Raw genomic sequence first — 19643 nt, forward strand, 5'->3', positions numbered from 1 at the left:
TAATTCATAAAAAAAAAAAAATAATAAAAAAAAAAAATATATATATATATATATTATCATTCTGAAATGTTTCTAATATTCTATATTTATCAACTAATAATAACAATAATTATATATTTGTATTATCTATTATATAATATATACGTCTTTGTGTGTGTGTGTGTGTGTATATATATATATATATGCTTTTTAACGAATATAATTATTATACTATTATTTTCTATTATTATTTTATAATATTATTCATAATTAAAAAGTTTTGTTTTTAAAATAAAAATACTTCATTATGTTATTATTAATTGTTAAAAAACACATTTCTCTGTGAAAATATATATATTTTTTTTGTAGATGGGTAAAGAGAAATTGACAACACATAAAAATCCCAACATTAAAAATTACATTTTAATTTTTTATTTTGTTGAAGATCAATTTTAGACACATTCCAGGAGAAGAGATCAAGTTTAATCAACACTTTTTTTTAGGGATTATAGTTACTGAGAACTCTATGGGGGAAAAGAAAACTAAATAAAAATAATTTTTAAAACAAATGATCAATAATACATAATACAATCCTTTCAGAAAACAATCACATTGAAATTTTGCTGACAAAATGAACACACTTATTTGCACCAATGCTGGCTACTGTATGTCAGACCTGAGCGTGGTAATGATTCAGTAGAGGAAATGACATCACTCGGTCCTCTTCTGAACAAGAACTGTATAAGATCATTGAAGATTTCCTTTAATCATTCTGAAAATGGAGGTTTGTTATAGGAAGAAATATCACATTTCACGTGCCTGTTTTTACCAAGTTTATTGAAAACCCTCCACCAATCAAGGCCGTTTGTAACATATTCTGTCTCTAATGATGATAATAATGTTGACGTGGAAGGCAGAGCTCAAATGGCTAGAAATGTTTCACTCAGGAGATCTAATCGTATCTGTCTGTGACGAGAGATGTGTGGGATTTTGGAGAAAAGAGAAAGAGGGGCATTTAAAGTCTATGATCTTTTCCGTCTGCCTTCCAAGTTTCTGTAATTGACTGGCCGGATCTTCATCTCCGCGAATGGAATCGAATGCTCGTGGCCTTTCCAGTGGAACCAATTGATGCCCTGTGAATTCAAATAGTTTCATTTAATTTATTAAATATGTTACAAAGCATTTCACTGTTGTATATGAAGGGGCGTAAAATACTTAACTCAAATATTATTTGGGGGAATCTGTAGCATTATTGAACCTAAAGACTTGGACTACATTTTAAGGATTATATTTCCAAGGGAAAAATACTATGTTTCTACCGTGTTTATTAATCTTAGTTCATTTCAAAATTTACTAGTACATTATTAAAATCAATACAAAATACTTTTAATTTTCATTTGTTACATTTTTTGTCATTTTATGTGCTCCTGTCATTTTTATTATTTTTTCTTTGTTTTAAATAGCACTATTATTTCAGTTTTAGTTTTTATTTTCTTTCCATTTATTTTTGTTCAGTAATTTTACAGTTTAAAAAACTTAAGCTAAATGAAAATTACAAACTGAAGTAAATTTTTCATCTAATATTTACATATTTCAATTAGCAAAAATGTTGAATAGTTTTACATGGGTCAAAGATGAAAAGGGTTTAAGCATAAAAACAGTAAGTGTAATACTGCTTTAAATTGTTGTTGTTCCCCAAAAAAAATAAACAATATTTTTTTAATTTTTCTGAGCAAAAAATGTAATATCATACATTTTTCCCTAATTTACAGGAGACCCACTAAAATGTCATTCAGTGTAACAATCTTGTCAGGCATATTTACAACAAAAATCAATTTATGACATATTAAAAGACTAATTACTTTCACCCCAAATACTAATTAGTTGTAATTTTACATTTTTTTAATTTGCCACTATCCTAGGTTTTGCCCATTTGTCTGTAAGAATTTTTTACTCATTTAAAACACAACCAAATTTAATATGCTCCCTTATTCTTTTATATATTTGAATATGTACACGTCAGAATAAGCATGTTTTTTCAATTTTTACATAAATATTGTGTTACACTGAATGACAATGTAACATTATTTCAACCAAATTTTGAATTTTTTTTCTCCAAAAACGTATTTGAAACCTTAAAAGTAGACACTTTACTTACATCTAATGTGCTTTCTATGGACATAAAATCACTTTTGTAAATTTCTTTTGATGCGGACATCTTAACATCTTTGACCCACATTCAGAAGGAACTAATGAACAATGAAAAGTACCTCTTAAGCATTTGTCAATCTTAGTCAATGTTTATTTCAAATTTTCTAATACATTCTTAAAACCAAAAGTTCTATTTGTTCATATTATTTAATGGAGCTGAACTAACAATGAACAGTTGTATGTTTATTAACACAATAAATAACTACTGTTAATTAATAAATACCAGGACAAATGTGCTGCTGATTTTTAGTTAATGCATTAACTGACATGAACTAATGGGTCCTTATTGTAAAGTATGTATATTTTTGTCTGTTTTACTGAGGTAAGTCAGATCATGTTTCCATTGGTTAACTTTCATTTAAAACAACCAGTGAAATTAATTTTGATGTAAAATGTAACTGGCCAAAACAGCTCTTTACTGACTTACTTTGCTGTGACTGCTGTCTCCATATTTCCCCATCAGGTTCACTCGATGGCAGTTTTTATACCAGAACGCTCCCTTGTAGGACAGGGCACAGTTGGTGACGGCAATGTCATTGTCATTGTCATAGGTGGAGAAGGGCCTGTTCTGGTGATACGACAAGGAATCACCTAAAAAGAGACAAAAAGACACAATATCACAAGCTAAATATTACAAAACCTTTGCCATCATTGTGCATGAAATATTAGAAATCATTTAAGAATGATGGGTCATGAAGCATGCATGTATTCTAGAGTCAAATGATCTTACGATATTTGCATGAGATAAAAAAAATAAAAATAAAGGGTTTTTTATTGGCATTGATGGTTCCGTGAAGAACCTTTAACATCCTTTGAACTTCTCCATTGGTTCTTTGTAGTGGGAAAAAAAAAGTTATTTAGATTGCTCAAATGTTTAGAAAGTGTGGAACCAAAAATGGTTCTTCTATGACATCACTGCGAAAACCTTTATTTTTAAAGGCCGGGACACGACGGCGAGCGACGGTCGGGCTAGTTTGTTTGGTGTGTTCCACTGGTCGGCTCTCGTCGGGCTCACGTCGGCGGCAGTTTGCCCGATTCAACATGGCGTCGGGACCGTCGGCGCGAGTGAAAGCTCTGATTGGATGTTCAGTTTAGCAAACGAGTCAGTGCCGGAGAATTAAAGCGAAAGTGATGAAAACAAGCACGTAAATGAAGGCGATACAGACAGAAGGCTGTTTAAATGTTACGTGATATTTACCAATCATTCTAATATGCGAATGTTTTCATAACAACATGAGCCGCTTAAAATGATTAAAGTTATCAACGTTACTGATATTCAAAATGGTAAGCAAGCGCTGCTTCGTTTACGTGTCGTATATCTGCGTTTATCTCGTATATCTTTGTTTCGGTTTCTCCTTTTGAATGACGAATATATAGTATTGATAGCTGCTGATATAGACAGTTAATTCCTCTCACGCATGCGCAGAACGCACGTGTTAGTTTGCCGTCGGCTGTAGTCTGTGCGGTGTGTTCGAGCGCAGCTTTTTGGTCCGACACTGGCAACAAATCGTCGCGCTAATTTTTTTAAGTCGGCTTGGTGTGTCCCGGCCTTCAGAGTGTAATATGTAAGAATGGATAAAAGTGTATACCAAATGCATAATGTACTGTATATGTAATTCACCTGCGGTACCACTGTATGCACCAATCTGGATCTTGTAGCGGGAACGAGGATCTGCGATGTAAAATTTATCGTAGACAGCAAACACACTCTCCTGTCCGTCACGCAGGTCCACGCGCAACTCATACTGACCGGCTGAGGTGATTTTGTGAAGATTTGAAAGTCCTAAAAGAGAAAGACGTGACATCTCTGTCAGTAAACCCAGATTTAGAAATGGATCCAGTAGATTTTAGTCTTATAATGACTTTGGCCTCGAGTCGCACCGAGCCAGAACTCATCGTTCGTGTCACCGAATCCTGCAGAGTAGTTCCTCCAGTTCCTATAGAAATCCACCTTGCCTCTCTGACGCCGTAGGAACACCTGTGGAGACAAACACAGTCGTTTACAGGTGAAGTGTGTCAGTTTTGCACCCCATGCAAAACGCGTTCAGTAACGCGTACGGCCAAATGTAACATTACTTTCACTTTCTGTCTACTTATAACTTTGTTTTCTGCATATTGAGATCTTGATTGAGCTGTTTTAAGGACCAAGGTAAGGTTGCACCATTTGTTTGTAAGTTCTTAGTTAAACTGCACGTTTTTAAGGCAGAACATAGCTAGTAGGTTGTAAGCTGTCCATGACGTAATGCGTAGTCACATAATATGACATGTACCCTCAATGATCCAATAGCAAGTAGCCTTCAAATAGTGTTAAAATGCTGTGAATTTCAGTTTACCCTTGATTCTACGTTCTTTTGCCTATATGGAAGCTTGTTTCCGCCACAGAATAAAAAAAATGTAATTACGACCTTTTATTTCACAGTTCTGACTCTTTTCATTTGAGTTTATATTCTGACTTTGCTTCTCAGTTTACATCTCACAGTTCGGAATAAAATGGGGGAAAATAATTATCAGAATAGCGAGAAAAAAGTCAGAATTTTGAGATAAAAAGTCTAATTTACCTCTTTATTTGTATTTATTTATTTATTTTGTGGCAGAAACAAGCTTTCATACATCCTGGTAAAAATATTAATGGTAAAAATTCAGTTTCCACTTAAATATGATACAACTTAATCATGAATAATATAACAGGTATTCTTATATGTAAATAAAATTCAGAAACAAATTTGAAATTCGTGTTTTTCTTGTCTGCTAACTATATTACTATTGCTCAAACTTAGAGTATGGGTTTGTTCAAATCACCCATAAAGTCAACATGCAATCAAAATTTTTATTTATGTATTTATTTTTTTACATTAAATATTGCATTTTTAAAAATAAATGATTAATCCATGACAGGGTTATTATCATTAGCTAAAACTGAAACCATAAAAAAAATAATTACTTCAAATAAAATAAATATTAACTGAAATAAAACAAAATATAAAAATCTTAAACTTAAAGTATATATATATATATATATATATATTAGTGCTGTCAAACGATTAATCACGATTAATCGCATCCAAAATAAAAGTTTTTGTTTACAATGCGATTAATCGCGATTAATCGTTTGACAGCACTATATATATCCATATATATATATCCATGCTCCATTCCTCATGCTTAGATCGGGTTTGTCATGAAGAGCCAAAAAAATAAAATCCCAATAATGTTCTCTCTCTTAAAATGTAAAAGAGGGTGAAGTCTTAAGGACTGAAGTCTGCCAGGTAAAATTAGATAACTGATTCAATTCAGTCAATCTGCTGTTTTATTCCTGCTGTTATTTCTGGCCGGATGCTTCCATAAACATTGAGTTTATACATAGAGGTACGTTCCAACATATTTAGTAGTGTGTAAGTTGGAACTCAGTGTGTCTTTACGTCAGAAGTAGCCAGTGTAAACAGCTCATCTGGACTCACCATCCAGCCACCGCCGTCAGTGCTCATGTCACAGTAAACCCGGACCGGCTGCTTCTCGTCTCCGCTGATGTAAATGGTGTACGGCCCGGAGGACGTCTCTCCGTTCAGCAGAGCTTCTGAGCAGTCCTTGCCGTTCCTGTAGCGCATGCCAACTGCACGAGGAAGAAAACAATCAGACACAGATAACAAACATAGATCACAAGAACAGTGAGTGCATTTTCTCACAGTCAAAAAGTGGATGTATTTGTAAAGAACGTTATGCATAAAAATGACATTTGACTGCACAATAAAACAGTAAATAACCTTAATTCAGGGTTCGTACAGAAACTGCAAAATGAAATTCCAGGACTTTCAAGGACTTTTCAAGCACTATTTTTTTTTTGGTTTTCAAGGACTAAAATCAGAGATCTCAATATCGTTATTATCTTTCAAAATCTAATAAATAAACTAATAAAACAAAATGGTACAAATAAACTGCAGCACATGCAAATCATGCAATGGCTGTGGCAACTCGAAAGGATACTAAGGCAAAGTTATCGCTTTCCTTATTCAAAGTGATTTTTTTTTATGAATATTGATTGACCTGAAGAGTAAAATCTATATATATATAATATATATATATATATATATTAAACTAATGATGAGACAATAATAATTGGTTCAAATAAAGTATCAAAACCAAGTAATCACATGGTTTTATTGAACAACACTGTTAAAATACATAATATAATATGCCTATATATAATATGAACATAACCAACTTAAGTACATTAAGTATTATAACAAATACCTGCAGAGGGCACCAGCGGCCTGGTGATGTTTCACTTTACAGCGTGATTCAACGACATTTAAATCCATTTAATTTTAATATTTGGACACAAGCAAACTCAGAGCGAGGGTTTGAACTGTTATTTTGAAATAGCGATGTACAACAAATCACATATTTAGACATATTTAGAAAGGTTTTTACCACTTTTTACTGATATCGCGAGACCACTTTTCACCTCAAGGAGTAATATCGCGAGATCTCGTGCGCGGCTAAAAGCCAGGCGAAAAGGCTCTGTATTTATATCAGACGAGCTGCATCGTTAATTTAGCAAGAAACGATTGTTTTTTATCGAAAACAAAAATTTACACTAATTTCATATATACTACCTTTTAAACATTCAAGTACCTTTTCATAAATATGGCTGTTTTCAAGGGTTTTCCAGGACTTCAATTTTAAAAAGTCAAACTCAAGTACTTCAAGCACCTTGTACGAACCCTGTTAATTATTGCAGGGTTATTATTGTTAACTAAAACCATATTTTTTCCCACTATTTGAAATAAAATAAAGAGTAAATGAAAAAATATTTTTTAAAAAGTAAACATTTTATTTCAGTTAATTGTCAAAGTAACTCTTCTTGGTTTTATTTAGTTACTAAAATAACTAAAACTAAACAAATAAAAATGAAAAACCAAATTTAAATAAAAAGTACATTCTGTACACACACACACACACACACACATATATATGATACTCTTTTTTCTCTATTGTGTAGCATTAATGTTATTGATTAAAGATTACAAGAACAAAAATAATGATGTACAAAGAATGTGTTATTTTAGATATACTATTATAGTTTTTGCTAATGTTTTGATTTAGATTTATTATATTTTCTGTTTTCATTTCAATTTTAATGTTTTTACAATTTTGTTATTTTTATCAGTTATTTTAAATTTGTCTAAATAGTTTTTATTAACCTCTAGTTTTCATTTTAGTTTATTTAGTTTTAGTTATTTTAATACTTCAGCTTAAACTGAGCAAAAATGAGAAACGTTGCCTTGGAAACTGATATTATTATTTTTTTAAATGGAATATTGCTGTAAGAATTGTCCATTTTGATTTCATGGTGACGTTAAGGGTGATCCGAACAAAGTTTTCACAGCAGCGCTCGAGTAGAAGTTGAGCTGTAAGTAAAGCAGCAGTGTGTGACCTGTGCTGAAGACGGTGCTGATCTGTGTGCTCCTCTTGTCCTCAGCGACGGCCTGCAGTCTGACTGTGTGTTCAGTGCTGCTGCTCAGATCAGACAGACTGTGTGAGGTCGCAGACGGCTCTAGATTCAGCTCCTGTGTGAACATACAGCAGTTATGATCTGAATATCAGTAAAAAAAAATAAAGATTAAAAAAAAAATGTTTGCATGAATTGTATACAGTATAGTAAAAAAAAGTCAACAGTTTGTGTTGTAAACAAACACAAGTTGATTTTTGGTTGAACAATCCTTTTATATGGCCTATATTCTTCTACCACAAGCGTAACACGCCCAATAGCAGAAGTGGGTAACTAGAAACATCTGAAGGTTAGTAGTATGTGAGAAATGTGTTACCCTGACATCGCCGTCAGACACTTGAAAGGTCAGGATATATCCGGTGATGGCGGCCCGCGGCGGCATCCAGGTGAGAACGGCGCTGTCTGTCTGAATATTACTGGCAACCAGATCCCGCGGAGCATCCACATCTACATAACAGCAGAGAAATCAGATCACAGCCACAGTTATTCAGACAGTAAGAGGACTTATGACTGAGCAGGAAATAAATTAAAAACACATTTATTCTTCAGAATCGATCATTAAAGTTTGATAAATTCAGCATTAGTTCATTATATTATATAGAATATATAGTACATTATATTCTATCTATCTATCTATCTATCTATCTATCTATCACATTTTTAATAGTATTAATAATAATAATAATAATTTGTGATGCACTAAATGATTTTCATCTTCAATCAGGACACATGAGAAATTAATAGAACATTTCTTAAAAAAAAAACCTAAAACAAAAGCGGTGTTAATGCTGCTTTTAATATTACATATTTAATATTATTATTATTATTTTGTATTTTTCTGAAAGATTAAATGTCTTTCATTTTCAATCAGGACACATATGATAAAATGACAGAACATTTCTTAAAAATAAAACACATAACATTATTATTATTATTATTATACATTTTTATGATACACTAAATGGTTGTCATTTCTGATCAGGACACATAAGATAAAATAATAGGACATTACTTAAAAAAAACTAAACATTAAAAGCTGGATTAAAGCTACTTTTAATAAAATATCATTATTGCTACTACTATTATTTATAAAAAAAATTGTGATACATTAAATGGTTGTCATTTTCAATTAGGACACAACAAAAAAAGACGACATCTCTTTAAAAATCTTGTAAATATTTTATGTTAATATTAATGTTGATATATTAAAGTTAAAGGTGTGTTTTGCATAAAAAACATATGCAAAAAAAAACAAAACAAAAAAAAACAGCACATGTATAAGAGAATTTCACTATTATTTGTGACCCTGCAGCACAAAAGCAGTCTTAAGTCGCTGGGGTATATTTGTAGCAATAGCCAAAAATACATTGTATGGGTCAAAATTATCGATTTTTCTTTTATGCCAAAAATCATTAGGATATTAAGTAAAGATCATGTTCCATGAAGATATTTAGTAAATTTCCTACCGTAAATATATCAAAACTTAATTTTTGTTTAGTAATATGCATTGCTAAGAACTTAATTTGGACAACTTTAAATGTGATTTTCTCAATATTTTAATTTGTTTGCACCCTCAGATTCCAGATTTTCAAATAGTTGTATCTCGACCAAATATAGTCCTATCCCAACAAACCATACATCAATGGAAAGCTTATTCATTCAGCTTTGAGATGATGTATACATCTCAATTTTGAAAAATTGACATTTAAGACTGGTTTTGTGGTCCAGGGTTACATGCCGAGCGAGTCCCCCATTTACAGTAAAGTGTTCAGTAAAGGTGTGCCGCTGTATTAGATGCGGCCTGTAGGGGGCGCTGGAGCAGCAGCAATGGCTGAAGCTCCTCTCACCTGTGGTGAAGTCTGTGGTCGCCGGAGCGCTTTTCTCTCTGTTTCTGATGGCGTAAACATTGACAGTGTATTGAGTTGCTGGAGCCAGTGAGCTTATCTCAAACTCCACCGTGTTTCCAGAAACCTGCTCTGATATCGGTGGCACTGTGCAGAAAAACACAAGAATCAGAAATTATTCTATAAAACTAAAAAGTGATGAAAAATAACAACTGAACAACAGATGTGGGTTTATTTCGGGTTGTTGACATGTCAGGCAGTGACAGCAGTGTCCTGCAGTGTGACACACGATACTGAGATATCTAAAACTATTTCTGCTCTACTCAGGGTGAACAGCAGCAGAGACAACGCAGACAAGTCAAACATGAATAAAGAAGCCCAAAATAGAGCAACAGAGGAGTTTCCTCACCAGTGTCTGCGCTGTATGTGATCACATATCCATCCACGGTCGCCACGGCAGGTTGCCACAGCAACAGCGCCTTTGTGTCAGTGACATTGACAGCAGTCAGGCTGCGTGGCGTATCCAGGGCTGGAGCGAGGGTGGGAGAGCTTTCTCGAATCTCTAACTTTGAGAATGAATCGATCAAAGATGTCGTCTTCTGCCGTCCAGGCCAGCCGGAAACTCTCAGGGGTGACGTCCGACACGAAAAGGTGCTCGATCTCTGGTTCTGCCTCTGATTGACAAGTAAGGGACATGTGTCTTTTTCTTGTTTTAACAAGAGTTTGAGACAGACTCGAGTGTGTCTCCACGCATTCCACATGCATCAAGTATAACTACCCGTGTTAGTTAAACTATGGACGCATAGCTGCAACGTAAACGCGTCCCTTTATGACTTTTGACGCCAGTTAATATTGTAAATGGCATTGCAAATCAAGCATGCCACTTACATAAGACTGTCTTTCCCACTTTACAGTGATTTCATGCATGACTGTGGTTTACGGCCTCATATAAGACTGTGTTTCCATATGGGCCGCTGGTGAAAAACTTTGCCAGCTAACAGGGAAGGTTCTGGCAATGTTCTTCCAGTAACATTCAAAGAACGTTTGTTTAAAACTATATGTTATTGAAATGTTGGCACCAAAATGTTATTTACACACTTAACTTGCTACTTGTTTCAGATGGTTCAGAGAAAATGATTACAAAACTATTAGTTTACATTATTTTGTTTAAAAAAAAAACAAAACATATTTATACAATACTATAATAATATTTTTATAATTTAAATTAATACATTTTACATTAATAGAATGTTCATTTAAAGGTATCTGAAACATTTTAGTTGAATGTATGTCTAATGTTTTTAAATGTTACTGCTTGCTACTGTACTTGTTTCAGATGGTACAGAGAAAATTAAAAAGTAACATTTTGTAACAAAATGTAACATTCCCTTAATGTTTGCTCTAAAATAAAATAACCAAGGAAAAAAAGTAAAAAAAATAATAATAAAATAATAATAATAACAAAACAAATTCAGAAATAATGCTCTAACTTAATGGGAACATTAGCACAATGTTCTTAGAACATATTTTTATTATATACAGTTTTGCCCACCATTCAGTAGAAAACACAGTTCAAATATGGCATCACAGATGTGTATGCTCATATTTTTGAGGCAATGGGACCAGTGAAGCATGTACTGTTCTTACGAACAGCACTAGAAACAAAGCAAAATGCTTTACTGATGGAGGAGACCTGGCAAATCAACAAAGGACAGTGTTGAGGAGGTAGCTGAGTTGTGTAGGAGTTTCCCAACCAAAGCTTATATCAAACAACAGGCATCTAAAAGAACGTGTAAACACAGGACATGTTCATCTGTGCTTTTCATTGTTATCTGCATGTGTCCTATGACTTCTGGTTAGTATTTAGTTTTGTGCCTTTCTAGATCAGTTTGTAAACTGCAAAGGAATCCGCAGCTGAAGCAACACATTTATAAATGTATTTTTGCTGCAATCAAAATTTGGGAAAAAATCTATCACACTTTGAAATAAATATATATACATATATACACACACACACATATATATATATATATATATATATTAACTTGTGTATATATATATATATATATATATATATATATATATATATACATACTGTATATACATACATATATATATATATTTTTTTTTATATATAACTATGCAGCCTTGAAACCACAAATATAGTTGAGAAGCAACACTGCATTATGTATTAAGACTTTAGACTATTTTGCCTTACTGTACTGGGAGATTGTTTTTAAGTATTAACATTCACTGCACAAAAGATAGTACTTCATGCATTTTTAATCTTCTTTTTTTATTGTCTTTTTTTTAAATGGTTTTCAAGAAAAATCAGTGTCTTTACACAAGAATTAATATTCACAATTTTCCAAAAAAAAAATAAAATAAAATAAACAAAAATGAAAAAATGCATTAAGTAGCATCTCTCTCTCTGTCTCCTTTATTATTTTTTTAAAGATGCATATTGATTTCTGATTTTTGACACTGATTTTTCTGGAAAACCATTTGAAAAAAAGAGGACTAAAAAAAAGAAGATTAAAAAAAAATGCAGAAAAGACACTGACAACAGCAACATTTGTGTCCAAATATAAACTTCTGAAAAATGACGAAAGAAACATCAATGGACCACAAAATGTCACTGTTTCCATCAGTACTGTTTAAACAACATTTAAAAGATTTCGTTTGCAGCGAATAAAACTGTGATTTTAAAAGGGGTGACCAATCAGAAGCAGCAGCTGGGGCAAGAATATATCTTGAGCATATTGAGTGTTTACTGTAGAAACTGTACAATTCGTCAGGTTTTTGTCATGGCGTTGTGTGTGTCTACAACACATTAACAGAGAGAAACCATCACACTCTTGAACATGTCTTGGGCATACAACCCCTGAAAAAACTGCAATAGCAGTCAAATATTTGTTACATACTAAAACATTTAGCTCTTCAACAAAAACTAAAAACTATCAAGCTTGGGCAGTGAAACGTTTAATGTGAAGGAGTGACGTGCAGTTGAAAAAAAAAAAAAGCAGAGAGCGGTACCTGTAACAGCCACTGTGGTGATTGGACGAGACTGTAACCCATTCCCTGACACCCCGGTCACACTGACCTCATAGCCAATGCCAGTGATCAGGCCCAAAACATCCAGTACGGTCTGGTTCCCCGGCACTACGAACTCTTGCGGCTCCAGCAGCTGGCCAGAGTCCGACACCTTTACCTGAAAATGCCTGAAGCCTTCAGAGGAATCTGCCGCCCAGGACACCCGAAATCCGTACGGGGTAATATCCGAAACCGTGAGATTTTCCACTCTAGGTAATGACGCTGGGTTACGTGGTACAGCATTCATTTGGGTCCCGTGGTTGCAGTGTTATAGGAGGGGACAATACAGGGTGAGGATGTATAATTGATTCTGCAGTGATTGCAAGGTCAAAATAGCTTGTTGTATGTCAAATGTTGCTCATCAGTTTGTCAGTATTAAGCTATGATTGTATGAGCTTTGCATTCTTGGTTTCTCCATGTAAAATAATAGAGCATTCAGTGGGTGCAATGTTAATGTCATTAGACAACATGAGCTCAGACTGATGCAAAAATGAGTTTCCACACTGCAAATACTACTTTCTTTTTCTTAAGCAGGACAAGTTAAGTTGCAAACTGAAACTGCATCTGAACACAAGCCATTTGTAATATATCTATTGTCTACGAAAGCGCCTGAAACTAAAATCTCAGGTCACTGAATACAACGCAAAACCACAAGGGAAAAAAGAGCTTTTAAAGGTCTATTTACACCAAGACCAACGTGACAAATTATTACAAACCAATAAGTAAAAAAAAAAAAAAAGTGTGTGTGTATATATGTATGCATATATATATATTGTATATACAAATTAAATTTGTTTTTGTTTTGGACACAGACAGTTTTATATTTTTACAAATCACAAAAAAAAAAAATCTCACTTGGTGTAAAAAGGCCTATAGAGTTATTAAAGTAACCATGTAAATTATTACATACATGCAAGTATGCTAAATAAATAAATAGTCACAGGCAGTTTCAGAAATTTGCTTGCAACTAGTTCTAACCGGATGCAAAAATTGTTAGTTCTGTCAAAGTTCTGATTTGTTGTGATAGAAGCATGAAAAACTTGCACAGTACCTGTACTGGTATTGAAGGAAACTGCTGGAGTTTGACGGTCACGAGACAGACCATAAAACACTATATCATAAACCGTAGAGTCCATAAGACCCGTGACAGTAAGGTTCCTCTCTGCACCTGACAGCCTGAGCTCTACAACATCATACAGCTGCTCACGGTCAGTGACATGAGCAGCAAAGCCATCGAAGTGGCCTGACAGTGTGCTCCAGGACAGCGTCAAGCTATTCGGCCGTGTTTCAGACACCACAATGGGGCCCAATTTAGGCTTCGGCTCTGGATGAATGAAAAAGAGTATTGGGTATTGTTACGAAACTTAACGACAGCTGAAACAAGTGAAAACTGGAGGTTTAATACAGTAGGAATATTCTGGGTTATTTGCTTTAATGTCTATAAAAAGCATCTGTGGTTTGCAGTCAATTGCCACAGCAAACAATTTCAACTCAGGACTCAGAATTATAATTAAATATATACATGTACGTGTGTGTGTTTGTATACACATACACACATATACATATTTATTGTAAAAAAAATTAAGCCATATTGGAGTAATAAATAAAAGTAACCATTTTTCTTTTGAGTTTATATTGATAAATTTGCAGTATGGACCAGATTTAGTCAAATCAGTGTTGTTAACGAAAACTAACTATTAAAAATGATTTTTTTTTTCTTAATTGAAGCTTAACTAAAACGAAATATAAATATTAGATAAAAACAAAAGAAATGCTGATGTACTAAAATAACAAATTAAAAAACAAAATATATATATATATATATATATACATATACAGTATATATACAGTATATATATATATATATATATATATATATATATATATATATTCTTTACTTTAATACTGTATATGTGACCCTGGAGCACAAAACCAGTCTTATGTCGCTTGGGTATATTTTTAGCAATAGCACAAAAAACATTGTATGGGTCAAAATTATCGATTTTATTTTGAATTTGAATTTTATGCCAAAAATCATTAGGATATTAAGTAAAGATAATGTTCCATGAAGACATTTTGTACATTTCCTACTGTAAATATATCAAAACTTAATTTTTGATTAGTAATATGCATTGCTAAGAACTTAAACATCATACAGCTGCTCACGGTCAGTGACATGAGCAGCAAAGCCATCGAAGTGGCCTGACAGTGTGCTCCAGGACAGCGTCAAGCTATTCGGCCGTGTTTCAGACACCACAATGGGGCCCAATTTAGGCTTCGGCTCTGGATGAATGAAAAAGAGTATTGGGTATTGTTACGAAACTTAACGACAGCTGAAACAAGTGAAAACTGGAGGTTTAATACAGTAGGAATATTCTGGGTTATTTGCTTTAATGTCTATAAAAAGCATCTGTGGTTTGCAGTCAATTGCCACAGCAAACAATTTCAACTCAGGACTCAGAATTATAATTAAATATATACATGTACGTGTGTGTGTTTGTATACACATACACACATATACATATTTATTGTAAAAAAAATTAAGCCATATTGGAGTAATAAATAAAAGTAACCATTTTTCTTTTGAGTTTATATTGATAAATTTGCAGTATGGACCAGATTTAGTCAAATCAGTGTTGTTAACGAAAACTAACTATTAAAAATGATTTTTTTTTTCTTAATTGAAGCTTAACTAAAACGAAATATAAATATTAGATAAAAACAAAAGAAATGCTGATGTACTAAAATAACAAATTAAAAAACAAAATATATATATATATATATATATACATATACAGTATATATACAGTATATATATATATATATATATATATATATGCACCCTCAGATTCCAGATTTTCAAATAGTTGTATCTCGGACAAATATCGTCCTATCTTAACAAACCATACATCAATGGAAAGCTTATTTATTCAGATTATCACTTATTCAGATTATGCTAATTGTCCCTTATGACTGGTTTTATGGTCCAGGGTCACATATATATTAAAGTAACTAGTAAACTAGTAAAAATGATAAAAGCACACAAAACATTATACATAACACAATAAACACAATAAACACACACACACACACACAAACTAGTTACTATTCAAAAGACTAACAGACTAAACTTGTGCAAACACATGGCTGGGAAGCAAATCCAATCCTATTGACACTAGTCCTATGCTAATCAATAACATGCCACAGACATTACCTTGCAAACAACCAAAAATACTCCTTTTTCTCAGGAAAGCATGCTGCTTTTTGGACAAAAAGCTCATTATGAATTGATGATCTGAGAACTTGAAGCATGCACTGCTGTACCTGTGGATACTACAGTCGTCAGGGCAGCTGTGTTTGTGCCACCAAAGGTGGCGTACAGCTTGATCTGATACCGCGTGTCTCCTCTGAGGCCGGTCAGCACCGTGGAGCGAACACCCCCCGCGGGCAAGGTGCGCCCCGTCGCCTGCGTGGGCAAAGCAGACTCTCTCACCTCGACTATAAAATTATCAAACGCCTTCTCTCCCGTTCGCCAGGACAGCGACACTGTGTCTGAGGTAATGTTTGAAACAACTAGCCCAGACAAGTCAGGCTCGGCCGCTACAGGGGGGAAAAAGCCAGCCATGACGATTCGTTTAGTGTCTCTTTCTCTTTCGTTTAGAGATCTGTCCATGCTAACTCAGTGCCTAACTGACAGAAAGCCTTGGTTAAAGGGATAGTTCACCCAAAAAATCATTCACTCAACCTCATGTCACCCAACTAGGGAACGTTCAGAACTTTGGCTAATCCAGATTCTTTCAAATGAACGTTCTTCCAATAACATTAATAGTGTTCATTCAAAGTTATCTGGTCTTTAATAATGTCCTCAATTAAATTGAATAAAGTCTAAATTATTTATTCAACATTCATAGATTTTTTGTTTTTAACATTTTAGTTGGACAGTCATCCAACGTTCGTTAAATGTTACTGGTTTCAGAACAATCAGAGAACATCCAACGGTAACGTTCCCATAATGTTTGCAAAATGGAATGTTAAAAAAAAAGCCTGGATGTTTTTGAACATTGTAAATGTTTTCATAACTTAATGGGTATGTTAACAAAACATTGTGAGAACATATTTTTGTTAGCTGGGAAAGTTGAGCATACATCTTGTGCACTATTTTCCACACCTAACAAAAATATGTTCTAAGAACGTTCTACTAATGTTCCCAAAATGTTATTTCAGAACGTTCTGTGAACATTCAAAACGCCCATTTTTCATTTTTTAAATGTTTCTTGGTTATGCAAACATTCCATTTTCTCATTTTGCATTATGAAAATGTTACTTTTGAATGTTCTCTGAACGTTCTGAAACAAGTTATATTTAAAAGCATTAGATGAACATCCAACTAAAATGTTTTTAAAAACATGAATGTATAAATAAAGTTTTTGTGCTAACATTTTGAGAACATTATTAAAAGCCGGATAACTTTGAATGAACGTTCTATTAACGTTATGATGTTCTCTGAATATTCAAAACATCCAGTGTTTTAAATGTTTAAACATTTTTCTTGGTATTGCGAATGTTAAGGGAACATTCCATTTTATCAATTTGCAAAAATGATGGGAACGTTACAGTTAAACGTTTTCAACTTTGACAAAAAAAAAAACACTAAAAATACTGTATACAACTTGTGCACTATACTCCATGTCCACTGCTAACAAAAATATCAATGTTCGCAAAAATTTCCATTAAGTTAAGTAAAAGATGTATGAAGCATGAAAACGTTATTTCGGTGTTCTCTGAATGTTCAAAATGTCAAAATGCTTTAAAAACATTTTCCTTGGTACACTCTCAGAAAAAAAGGTACAGAAGTTGTCACTGGGGCGATACCTTTTCAAAAGGCACACCTTTGTACCAAAAGAGTCCATAATGGTACCCTAAAGGTATAAGCACCTAAAGTGTACATATGTGTACGTGACATGTGGCCAAGTATGGTGACCCATACTCAGAATTAGTGCTCTGCATTTATCCCATCCAAAGTGCACACACACAGCATTGAACACACACCCGGAGCAGTGGGCAGCCATTTTTTGCTGCGGCGCCCGGGGAGCAGTTGGGGGTTCGGTGCCTTGCTCAAGGGCACCTCAGTCGTGGTATTGAAGGTGGGAGAGAGCGCTGTACATTCACTTCCCCCACCTACAATCCCTGCCGGTACGAGACTCGAACCCGCAACCTTTGTGTTACGAGTCCGACTCTCTAACCATTAGGCCACGACTTCCCCCCCCATGGGTTATATAGACCCATTTTAGAGAGATTTGCAACATATGAAGAAGGGAAAAACATACAGGTTTGGAATGACATGAGTAAATGTGATCTTTTGGTTGAACTACTGTACTCCTTTAAGGCCTGATTTATCATTTCCAATATAAACAAACGGGGGAAAACAGCAAGGAAACGAGAGAATTGCAGTTACCTGTGGAGGCGACAGCACTGATGGAGTCTGTTCTCCTTCCCTTCACGACTCCAGTGAGGTAAGCTATATAGTCAGTAGTCGGCCGTAGCCCAGTGATTTCATACGACTGTGTGCTTTGTGACAGATTATATTCGACTGGCTCCCGCTGCCAGCTAGAGTCTATAATCTCCAGGATAAACCTCTCAATATCTCCTCTCGTGTCATTCCATGAAATGGAGAAGCTCTCTGATGTAATATTAGAAACATACAGATTGCCAACCACTGGAGCACTATCTAAAGGGAGAAACGGTTATTGGAATAGCGCAGTTGCACTTCCTGTACAATATGCATCATTTGCATGTATTATTTCTGTTTAACTGAGAAACTAATGACAGATTAATTAAAGGAAATATTTGCTTTTCTCCTGTAAGTACTGCTATGAATACTGACTAGTATTATGGATTAAGTTTTATAATGCACCTTGCCGGATTAGGTCTGTTTTCCATACCCCGCGTCTGCAGCATGCAAACAGCGCATATTTATTTTTGCATGCAAGCATAACATGCTTTCTTATGTAAATTAGGTTTCATGACGATAACTTTTGTAATAAAATATAATTAAAAAATAATAAATAAGGCAATTAAAAAATGATAATTTGTTTGATATTAAAGAACATACTCCGTATAAGACAGAAATCATTTAATTTTCTTTATATGCTTTGCTTGCACCCTGCAGATGCAGGATGTCAAACACGAAAGCTGGGCAGAAAACAAAAGCAGAACAAATGTTAAAAAAGGATAGGAAAACAAAAGAATGTATTTTTTTAGTTATGAATTCTGAGGCTGTTTTGTTGTTTTTGTTCACTGTAGTGTCAAAACAGGTTAACAAGAATTCTGGGTTAGTGCATATGAAGCAATTCATGCGCAGTATAAGATAATGCTTGGCTGATGCCCAGAAAGCAGTATGTCTGAATAACTATTTTAATCATTTGATTATTTAATTAGTAAATGTAATTATTAGTTAATATTTAATTACCTATTATTTCAACTAGTGTGATATTTTATAAAAAAAAATATTATTATAATTTATTAAAATACTGTTTAATTAATTTTTATTGTTCGCTAAATCATATTGTTACTTTTATTACATTAAAGCATTGATAATTAAAACAAAAATGTTTTTAAAAGATCTATAGTGTTATAATGTGAAAGATTAGCTATCAACAGAAGATTAAAAGCCAATAAATAACTCATTTAATTTTTTTAAATTCTTTTTTTGAAAGTTAAAATGCTTTGTTTAATAATAGCTGAATAATTTTTAATAAGTTTTATTTTGATTTTTACTTACAATTATATTTTAATTTGATTTTTTTTTCTTAAAAAGGTTTTTAAAATTTTTTAAATAAAAAAATTACAATTAAAAAAATTAATTGTAAAATAAAAAAATCTAATTAAAACATTGAAAATATTAAAAAATATATATTTTCAATAAAAAGAAATGTATTTCTTTTATTGAAAATATTTTATTTTCAATGGGTTACCTGCATATCATATGATGATTAACCAGCATCAGA

General features: G+C 33.4%; 1 pseudogene; it reads right to left on the reverse strand.

The window, feature by feature from the left end:
• Positions 1-424: 424 nt before the first annotated feature.
• Positions 425-19643, reverse strand: part of LOC107666616 (tenascin-like) — a 46578-nt pseudogene continuing 27359 nt past the window's right edge.

Source organism: Sinocyclocheilus anshuiensis, unplaced genomic scaffold, assembly GCF_001515605.1.
Source record: "Sinocyclocheilus anshuiensis isolate Anshui unplaced genomic scaffold, SAMN03320099.WGS_v1.1 scaffold245, whole genome shotgun sequence".
Classification (NCBI taxonomy): Eukaryota; Metazoa; Chordata; class Actinopteri; order Cypriniformes; family Cyprinidae; genus Sinocyclocheilus; species Sinocyclocheilus anshuiensis.